Source organism: Bos indicus x Bos taurus, chromosome 7, assembly GCF_003369695.1.
Source record: "Bos indicus x Bos taurus breed Angus x Brahman F1 hybrid chromosome 7, Bos_hybrid_MaternalHap_v2.0, whole genome shotgun sequence".
NCBI classification, from domain to species: Eukaryota; Metazoa; Chordata; class Mammalia; order Artiodactyla; family Bovidae; genus Bos; species Bos indicus x Bos taurus.
In genome coordinates this window covers 97,060,428-97,068,973 of record NC_040082.1, presented here as the reverse complement: position 1 = coordinate 97,068,973, position 8,546 = coordinate 97,060,428, and the positions used below count along the sequence as shown (strand labels likewise).

At 39.2% G+C, this 8,546-nt stretch overlaps 1 pseudogene; it reads right to left on the bottom strand.

Annotated features, from left to right (window-relative positions):
* Positions 1-5,597: 5,597 nt before the first annotated feature.
* On the bottom strand, positions 5,598-6,527 carry LOC113896368 (annotated as a pseudogene).
* Between the last annotated feature and the right edge of the window lie 2,019 nt (positions 6,528-8,546).

The following is an 8,546-nucleotide window of genomic DNA, read 5'->3' as shown; positions in this document are numbered from 1 at the left end:
GACAAATGGTCTGGCAACAGTGTGTTCTAAATTAACATTTGATGAAGGAATGAATGAATAAGTGAAAAAATATGTGTATTAGAATTCTTGAATATGATTTGACACACTTATAAAGAGAAAGACATAGAATTATTTTCTATAAATGGAGAAAAAGCATTTGAATGAAATTTCCCTCCATGATGATAAAAAAATAGTGAAACAAATATAGAAGAAATGGCCTTAACTCAAAAAAGGGTATTTCAGATAATCAGCAGTAAATGAAATACTTCATGGTCAAATATTCAAAACATTTCCTTTACTATTGTTTTATTTGATTATAACTGACATACAATGCAGCATTAGTTTCCAAAACTTAGTGATTCAATATTTTTGTACCTTATGAAATGATCACCATGATAAGTCTTAGTTATTATCTGTCACAAGTTACTACAATATTATTGACTGTTTTCTCCATGCTGTATATGACATCCCTGTGACATATTTTACAACTGGAAGTTTGTACTGCTTAATCCCTTTCATCTTTTTTGCCCAATCCCATATCCCTTCCTTTCTGAAAACCACCAGTTTGTTCTCTGTATCTCTGAATCTATTTCTGCCAAAACATTCCCTTGAAAATCAAGAACAGGTGCCAAAAAATGCCACTTTCATTCAAAAAAACATGGTTTGAGTTATTGAGGACAAATAAACATATCAGATCAGATCAGATCAGTCACTCAGTCGTGTCCAACTCTTTCCGACACCATAAATCGCAGCATGCCAGGCCTCCCTGTCCATCACCAACTCCCGGAGTTCACTGAGACTCACGTCCATCGAGTCAGTGATGCCATCCAGCCATCTCATCCTCTGTCGTCCCCTTCTCCTCCTGCCCCCAATCCCTCCCAGCATCAGAGTCTTTTCCAATGAGTCAACTCTTCGCATGAGGTGGCCAAAGTACTGGAGTTTCAGCTCTAGCATCATTCCTTCCAAAGAAATCCCAGGGCTGATCTCCTTCAGAATGGACTGGTTGGATCTCCTTGCAGTAAAAGGGACACTCAAGAGTCTTCTCCAACACCACAGTTCAAAAGCATCAATTCTTCAGTGCTCAGCCTTCTTCACCGTCCAACTCTCACATCCATACATGACCACAGGAAAAACCATAGCCTTGACTAGATGAACCTTTGTTGGCAAAGTAATGTCTCTGCTTTTGAATATGCTACCTAGGTTGGTCATAACTTCCTTCCAAGGAGTAAGCGCCTTTTAATTTCATGGCTGCAGTCACCATCTGCAGTGATTTTGGAGGCCCCCAAAATAAAGTCTGACACTGTTTCCACTGTTTCCCCATCTATTTCCCATGAAGTGATGGGACCGGATGCCATGATCTTCGTTTTCTGAATGTTGATCTTTAAGCCAACTTTTTCACTCTCCACTTTCACTTTCATCAAGAGGCTTTTGAGTTCCTCTTCACTTTGTGCCATAAGGGTGGTGTCATCTGCATATCTGAGGTCATTGGTATTTCTCCCAGCAATCTTGATTCCAGCTTGTGTTTCTTCCAGTCCAGTGTTTCTCATGATGTACTCTGCATATAAGTTAAATAAACAGAGTGACAATATACAGCCTTGACGAACTCCTTTTCCTATTTGGAACCAGTCTATTGTTCCATGTCCAGTTCTAACTGTTGCTTCCTGACCTGCATACAGATTTCTCAAGAGGCAGATCAGGTGGTCTGGTATTCCCATCTCTTTCAGAATTTTCCACAGTTTATTGTGATCCACACAGTCAAAGGCTTTGGCATAGTCAATAAAGCAGAAATAGATGTTTTTCTGGAACTCTCTTGCTTTTTCCATGATCCAGCGGATGTTGGCAATTTGATCTCTGGTTCCTCTGCCTTTTCTAAAACCAGCTTGAACATGAGGAAGTTCACGGTTCACGTGTTGCTGAAGCCTGGCTTGGAGAATTTTGAGCATTACTTTACTAGCATGTGAGATGAGTGCATTTGTGCGGCATTCTTTGGCATTGCCTTTCTTTGGGATTGGAAGGAAAACTGACCTTTTCCAGTCCTGTGGCCACTGCTGAGTTTTCCAAATTTGCTGGCATATTGAGTGCAGCACTTTCACAGCATCATCTTTCAGGATTTGGAATAGCTCAACTGGAATTCCATCACCTCCACTAGCTTTGTTCATAGAGATGCTTTCTAAGGCCCACTTGACTTCACATTCCAGGATGTCTGGCTCTAGGTCAAATATTAAAAGTAGGATTAGCATCTGAATGCAGAGTTCCAAAGAATAGCAAGGAGAGATAAGAAAGCTTTCCTCAGTGATCAAAGCAAAGAAATAGAGGAAAACAGTAGAATGGGAAAGACTAGAGATCTCTTCAAGAAAATTAGAGATACCAAGGGAACATTTCATGCAAAGAAAACACAATAAAGGACAGAAATGGTATGGACCTAACAGAAGCAGAAGTATTAAGAGGTGGCAAAAATACACAGAACTATACAAAGAAGATCTTCATGACCCAGCTAAAAACAATGGTGTGATCACTGGACTAGAGCCAGACATCCTGGAATGCGAAGTCAGGTGGGCCTTAGGAAGCATCACTCTGAACAAAGCTAGTGGAGGTGATGGAATTCCAGTTGAGCTGTTTCAAATCCTGAAAGATGATGCAGTGAAAGTGCTGCACTCAATATGCCAGCAAATTTGGAAAACTCAGCAGTGGCCACAGGACCAGAAAAGGTCAGTTTTCCTTCCAATCCCAAAGAAAGGCAATGCCAAAGAATGCCGCACAATTGCACTCATCTCACACGCTAGTAAAGTAATGCTAAAAATTCTCCAAGCCAGGCTATGGATCATCAAGAAAGCACATCAAAGAAGCACATTGTGCTGTGTTGTGCTTAACTGCTCAGTTGTGTCCAACTCTTTGCGACCCCATGGACTGTAGCCCACCAGGCTCTTCTGTCCATGGGGATTCTCCAGGCAAGAATATTGGAGTATATTGCCATGCCCTTCTCCAGGGGATCTTCCCAACCCAGGAATAGAACCCAGGTCTCTTGCATTGCAGGTGGATTCTTTACTGTCTGAACCACCAGGGACATTATTCAGTCTTAAAAAGAATGGAAATTCTAATGCATACTACAGCATGAATGAATTTTGAGGACATTATACCAAGGGAAATAAGTCAGTCACAAAAGGAAAAATAATGTATGATTCTACTTACATGAGGTACCTAGAGAAGTCAAATTCAAAGTCACACAAATTAGAATGAGGTTGCCAGGGCCTGGGGACAAGAAGGGGTAGTGTGTTATTGTCAATAGGTACACATTTCAGTTTTGTGAGATGAACAGTTCTATGGATGGATAGTGGTGATGAAAATACAACAGTGTGAATGAACTTAACGCTAGCAAACTCTGCACTTAAAAAGAATTCATTTGGAAAAAATAATTCATTTGGTTAATTTCCAAAGCATTCTTGAGAGAGAACAATGCTTCAGGGAGGCATTCACTTCCTGACTTCAAACTGTATTACAAAGTTAAAGTAATCAAACCAGAATTATACTGGCATAAAAACACACATTGAGCAAAACAACAGAACCAAGAGCCTGTATCAAATCAACATGATACACACCTTAATATTATATAATTTTACATGACAGTTATATCTCAATAAAGCTGAAGAAAAATTATCAAATACTGAAAATCAAATACTGGCTGCAAAAATTCAATTCCTGTTGCAATGATTACATTTCCTCCTCCTTCTTTTCTGTGCTATTTCCATTTCTGTCTAGCTTATAAGGATTCATGTGATTACATTTAGGACCTGCCCACAATATTTGGCACAATAGTTCCTCTACAAAGATTCTAATTCCAAATTAGCAACATTCACGCTTTTATTTAGAATGTGACCAAATTGTCTTGAGGATCACTATTCAATCCGTTATAGAAATGTCTTCTAGTTGGCTTCATGGAAAATGTTATAATCATCTGATTCAAAGAAGGACAGTTATGGGTCCGTCTTTGAAAATCATGTCCATATATGACATCTTCATCTGGTGCCACCACTGAGGAGAACTAGTCCCAGGACAAGACAAAACGTGAATGATTGAATGAATCCCTGCTCCCTCTTTTTATATATCTCTTTCCTCTGAAGTCCTTTAAGTGAAAGATAACTCTCTTTATTGTTTGGGTATATTAGAGTTAGAGATTCTTTTCCTTATTGGAACTGAAGGTTTCCTCACTAATGAAGTTCAAATATCTCTCAGTCATCTCAAACTACTGATATCCTTTAATTTTGCTAATTTCATAGGTAATGAAATTGAGTGTGGTAGATACCTAATGTCTTCAGAAAGTTATGGTTTACCAGTGACCAATCTAATTCATTATGAAGTCAGTGACTTAAAGGTCACATTTCTTACTGCACTGATGAAAGTGAAAGAGGAGAGTGAAAAAGTTGGCTTAAAGCTCAACGTTCAGAAAACTAAGATCATGGCATCTGGTCCCATCACTTCATGGCAAATGGATGGGGAAACAGTGGAAACAGTGGCTGACTTTATTTTTCTGGGCTCCAAAATCACTGCGGATGGTGACTGCAGCCATGAAATTGAAAGACACTTGCTCCTTGGAAGGAAAGTTATGACCAACCTAGACAGCATATTAAAAAGCAGAAGTAATTAGCCTCTAATTAAAATAAATAAATTTAAATTAAAAATATACAAAAAATTTAAAAAAAAACAGAGACATTACTTTGCCAACAAACGTCCGTCTAGTCAAGGTTATGGTTTTTCCAGTAGTCATGTATGGATGTGAGAGTTGGACTATAAAGAAAGCTGAGCACTGAAGAATTGATGCTTTTGAACTGTGGTGTTGGAGAAGACTCTTGAGAATCCCTTGGACTGCAAGGAGATCCAACCAGTCTATCCTAAAGGAGATCAGACCTGGGTGTTCATTGGAGGGACTGATGTTGAAGCTGAAACTTCAATACTTTGGCCACCTGATGCGAAGAGCTGACTCATTTGAAAAGACCCTGATACTGGGAAAGATTGAGGGCAGGAGGAGAAGGGGATGACAGGAGATGGTTAGATGGCATCACTGACTCAATGGACATGGGTTTGGGTAAACTCTGGGAGGTGGTGATGGACAGGGAGGCCTAGCATGTTGCGGTTCATAGGGTCACAAAGAGTCGGACATGACTGAGCAACTGAACTGAACCGAATTATCATGAGTCTGGGGTACAACTGATATGGTTGTAACATTGATCAAATGGAAGCTGGTCTTCAGAAGTGACCACAGCCCTGCTTCAATATGCCCTTATCCTACATAGCTTCTGGAATATGACTTCTTATGAGAATGACCTCCCCCCAAAATATCATTAAAACTAGAACCCTTGTCTTGGGCTCTGCTTCTATAGAACCTGAGCAAAAAAATTAAATTTAAAGAATTTAAATCATGTGTCAAATATAATAAGCAAGACAGAAAGTTTCAATCCTAAATTAAAATTAATCTGGCCATTCTGTTGTCTGGCTATTTCAGAAGAATTTGGTGATGAAGGAATCAGGTGCTATGGCTCACCCAAGATTTCTATCCCTCTGCTTCAACACAGAAACACAAGTCCAAAGTATATATGGCACAATCATAAAAAAGAAGGTACATCACCGATGAGTTTTCTTAAGGCTCACTTCATGTCACTATTTCTCAGGCTGTAGGTAAAAGGATTCATCATTTGAGGAACCACAATGTACATAACTGAACCCACTGCTTCTGTCTTCCTAGATGAGTCAGTAACCACAGAACTAATGTGAACTCCAAAACTGCCCCATAGAATAAGAACACAACTGAGAGGTGAACACACAGGTGGAAAAAGCTTTAAGCTTTGCTCCTGCTGAAGGCATTCTCAAAACAGAGGAGACAATTTAAGTGTAAGAGAAAATGATCCCTAAAAGAGGAATACCACCAAACAGGCTAGCTACAGAATATATCAGGATGTTATTGATGAGGGTATCAGAACAAGCCAGCTTGATGACCTGAGCAAATTCACAGAAGAAGAGAGAGGTCCTTGCAGAAGGACAGTCTCAATAACATCAGACAATGGAGTAAGCCAACCATAGTGCCAATGAACAGTGAACGTAGAATCAGCAGAACACAGAGTTGGGGGTTCATGATAACTGTGTACCTCAAGGGGTAACAAATGGCCACATGGCGATCATAGGCCATTGCTGCAAGGAGAACATTCTCCATACCACCAAAAACCTGAACAAAACCAATCTGGGTGAGGCAGCCTGTATAAGTAATGTGCTGTATCTGTGCTTGGATGTTGACCAGCATCTTTGGGATTGTGGTAGTGCTTATACAGACATCAATAAAGCAGAAGTTGGAAAGAAAGAAGTACATGGTGGGGGGGAGGTGGGAGTCAGAGATGACCGCCAGGATGATGAGCAGGTTTCCCAAGACAGTAATCAGGTACATGGACAGGAACAGACAGAAGAGGAGGGGCTGTAGTTCTGGATTATGTTAGTCCCAGGAGAAAAAATTCTGAAATATCTGTTTGATTTCTGGGCTCCATGTTGTTGATGAATCTGAAGGGAAAATGGCATGAAAAGAAAAGAAAATGAATGGTCTCCAGATGAGAAGCGCCAGCATCAATTGGGAACTTGTTAGAAATGCTAACTGTAGGTGTCACTCCAGATGTACTGCTGATAAACATTGGAGGTAACATCCAGAAATCTAAGTTTTAACAGACTCTCCAGATGAATTTGATAGATGTCATAATTTTTAAAACAGTGCTGGAGAGGGTGTAGAGAAAAGGGAACCCTCTTACACTGTTGGTGGGAATGCAAACTAGTACAGCCACTATGGAGAACAGTGTGGAGATTCCTTAAAAAACTGGAAATAGAACTGCCTTATGACCCACTGCTGGGCATACACACTGAGGAAACCAGAATTGAAAGAGACACGTGTACCCCAATGTTCATCGCAGCACTGTTTATAATAGCCAGGACATGGAAACAACCTAGATGTCCATCAGCAGATGAATGGATAAGAAAGCTGTGGTTCATATACACAATGGAGTATTACTCAGCCATTAAAAAGAATACATTTGAATCAGTTCTAATGAGGTGGATGAAACTGGAGCCTATTATACAGAGTGAAGTAAGCCAGAAAGAAAAACACCAATACAATATGCTAATGCATATATATGGAATTCAGAAAGATGGTAACAATAACCCTGTATACGAGACAGCAAAAGAGACACTGATGTATAGAACAGTCTTGTGGACTCTGTGGGAGAGGGAGAGGGTGGGATGATTTGGGAGAATGGCACTGAAGCATGAATAATATCATATATGAAACAAGTCACCAGTCCAGGTTCGATGAACGATACTGGATCCTTGGGGCTGGTGCACTGGGACGACTCAGAGGGATGGTACGGGGAGGGAGGAGAGAAGAGGGTTCAGGATGGGGAACACGTGTATACCTGTGGTGGATTCATGTTGATATATGGCAAAACCAATACAATATTGTAAAGTTAAAAAAAATAATAATAAAAAAACAGTGCATGAATAAAAGAAGTAATTCTATGTATATTTTGAACCTAAGAGAATATCCAGTAGCAACAGTTTTTGGTCATTTGAAAAGACAGGATTAGAAGATAAGACAAAATATGATACAAAATAATCAGGCATCCAAACAGGACTGTTTCTGTAAAGCAGCGGTCTTCCCTTACCTGGGGGAGACAGAAGTGGCCAAGACAGCCTTTATTATTTAGTGTATTACTTAGACTCAAACACTTTGAATTTAATCCAAGACCAGTACTTTTTTTGAGAATGCTCAAAGTAATTCAACTGTATGAGAAGCTTCCAGGTTCTCATTGTACAATGAAAACTATCAGAAAACCGTATCTGGATATTGCAATGAATAGAATAGAAATGAACAGAAAAAGAGCAGCCAACATAGTATTCAGCACATGGGACTCTCATACTGACATTTCTTATTATGGTTTTCTTTTTCTGTCATAAACAATGGCACCTGGCAAGTTTCATTCTTCCGAAGGAAGCAGTGGGATGGAGCAAGTCAAAGAAAGACAACAATAGAAAGAGAGAATATCCCTAGCATGACAGCTGCAAATTTCAGGGAAGTGTTTATGAGATGAAACTCAAGCTGGGAATTTACCATGTAGATAAGGAATGAAGGAAATGTCCATGATATAAATATTCATTTGCCATGAACACATGATGAAATATATGATCATTAAGTGTATTAATGATCAATGAATGATCTATGCATATATAAATCAATACAAGTAATGGAAACCTATAAGAAAAAGAATTTGAATGACAAACTATGGCATTTGAAAATTTTATATTTATATATATATTAAATTGTTACAAGTGATAATCCATAATAAAAATAAACCTATAGAGCAAAAAAAAAAAAATGGATTGAAGGGCTTGGTATCCACCCAGTCAATAGTATCAAATTCACCCACTTAATGGTCCTCATTCAAGGTGTTTTTATTGCAAAAAATAATGCAGATATATGTGAATAACTCACATCATGTGTTGGCACAATCTTATTTTCCTTC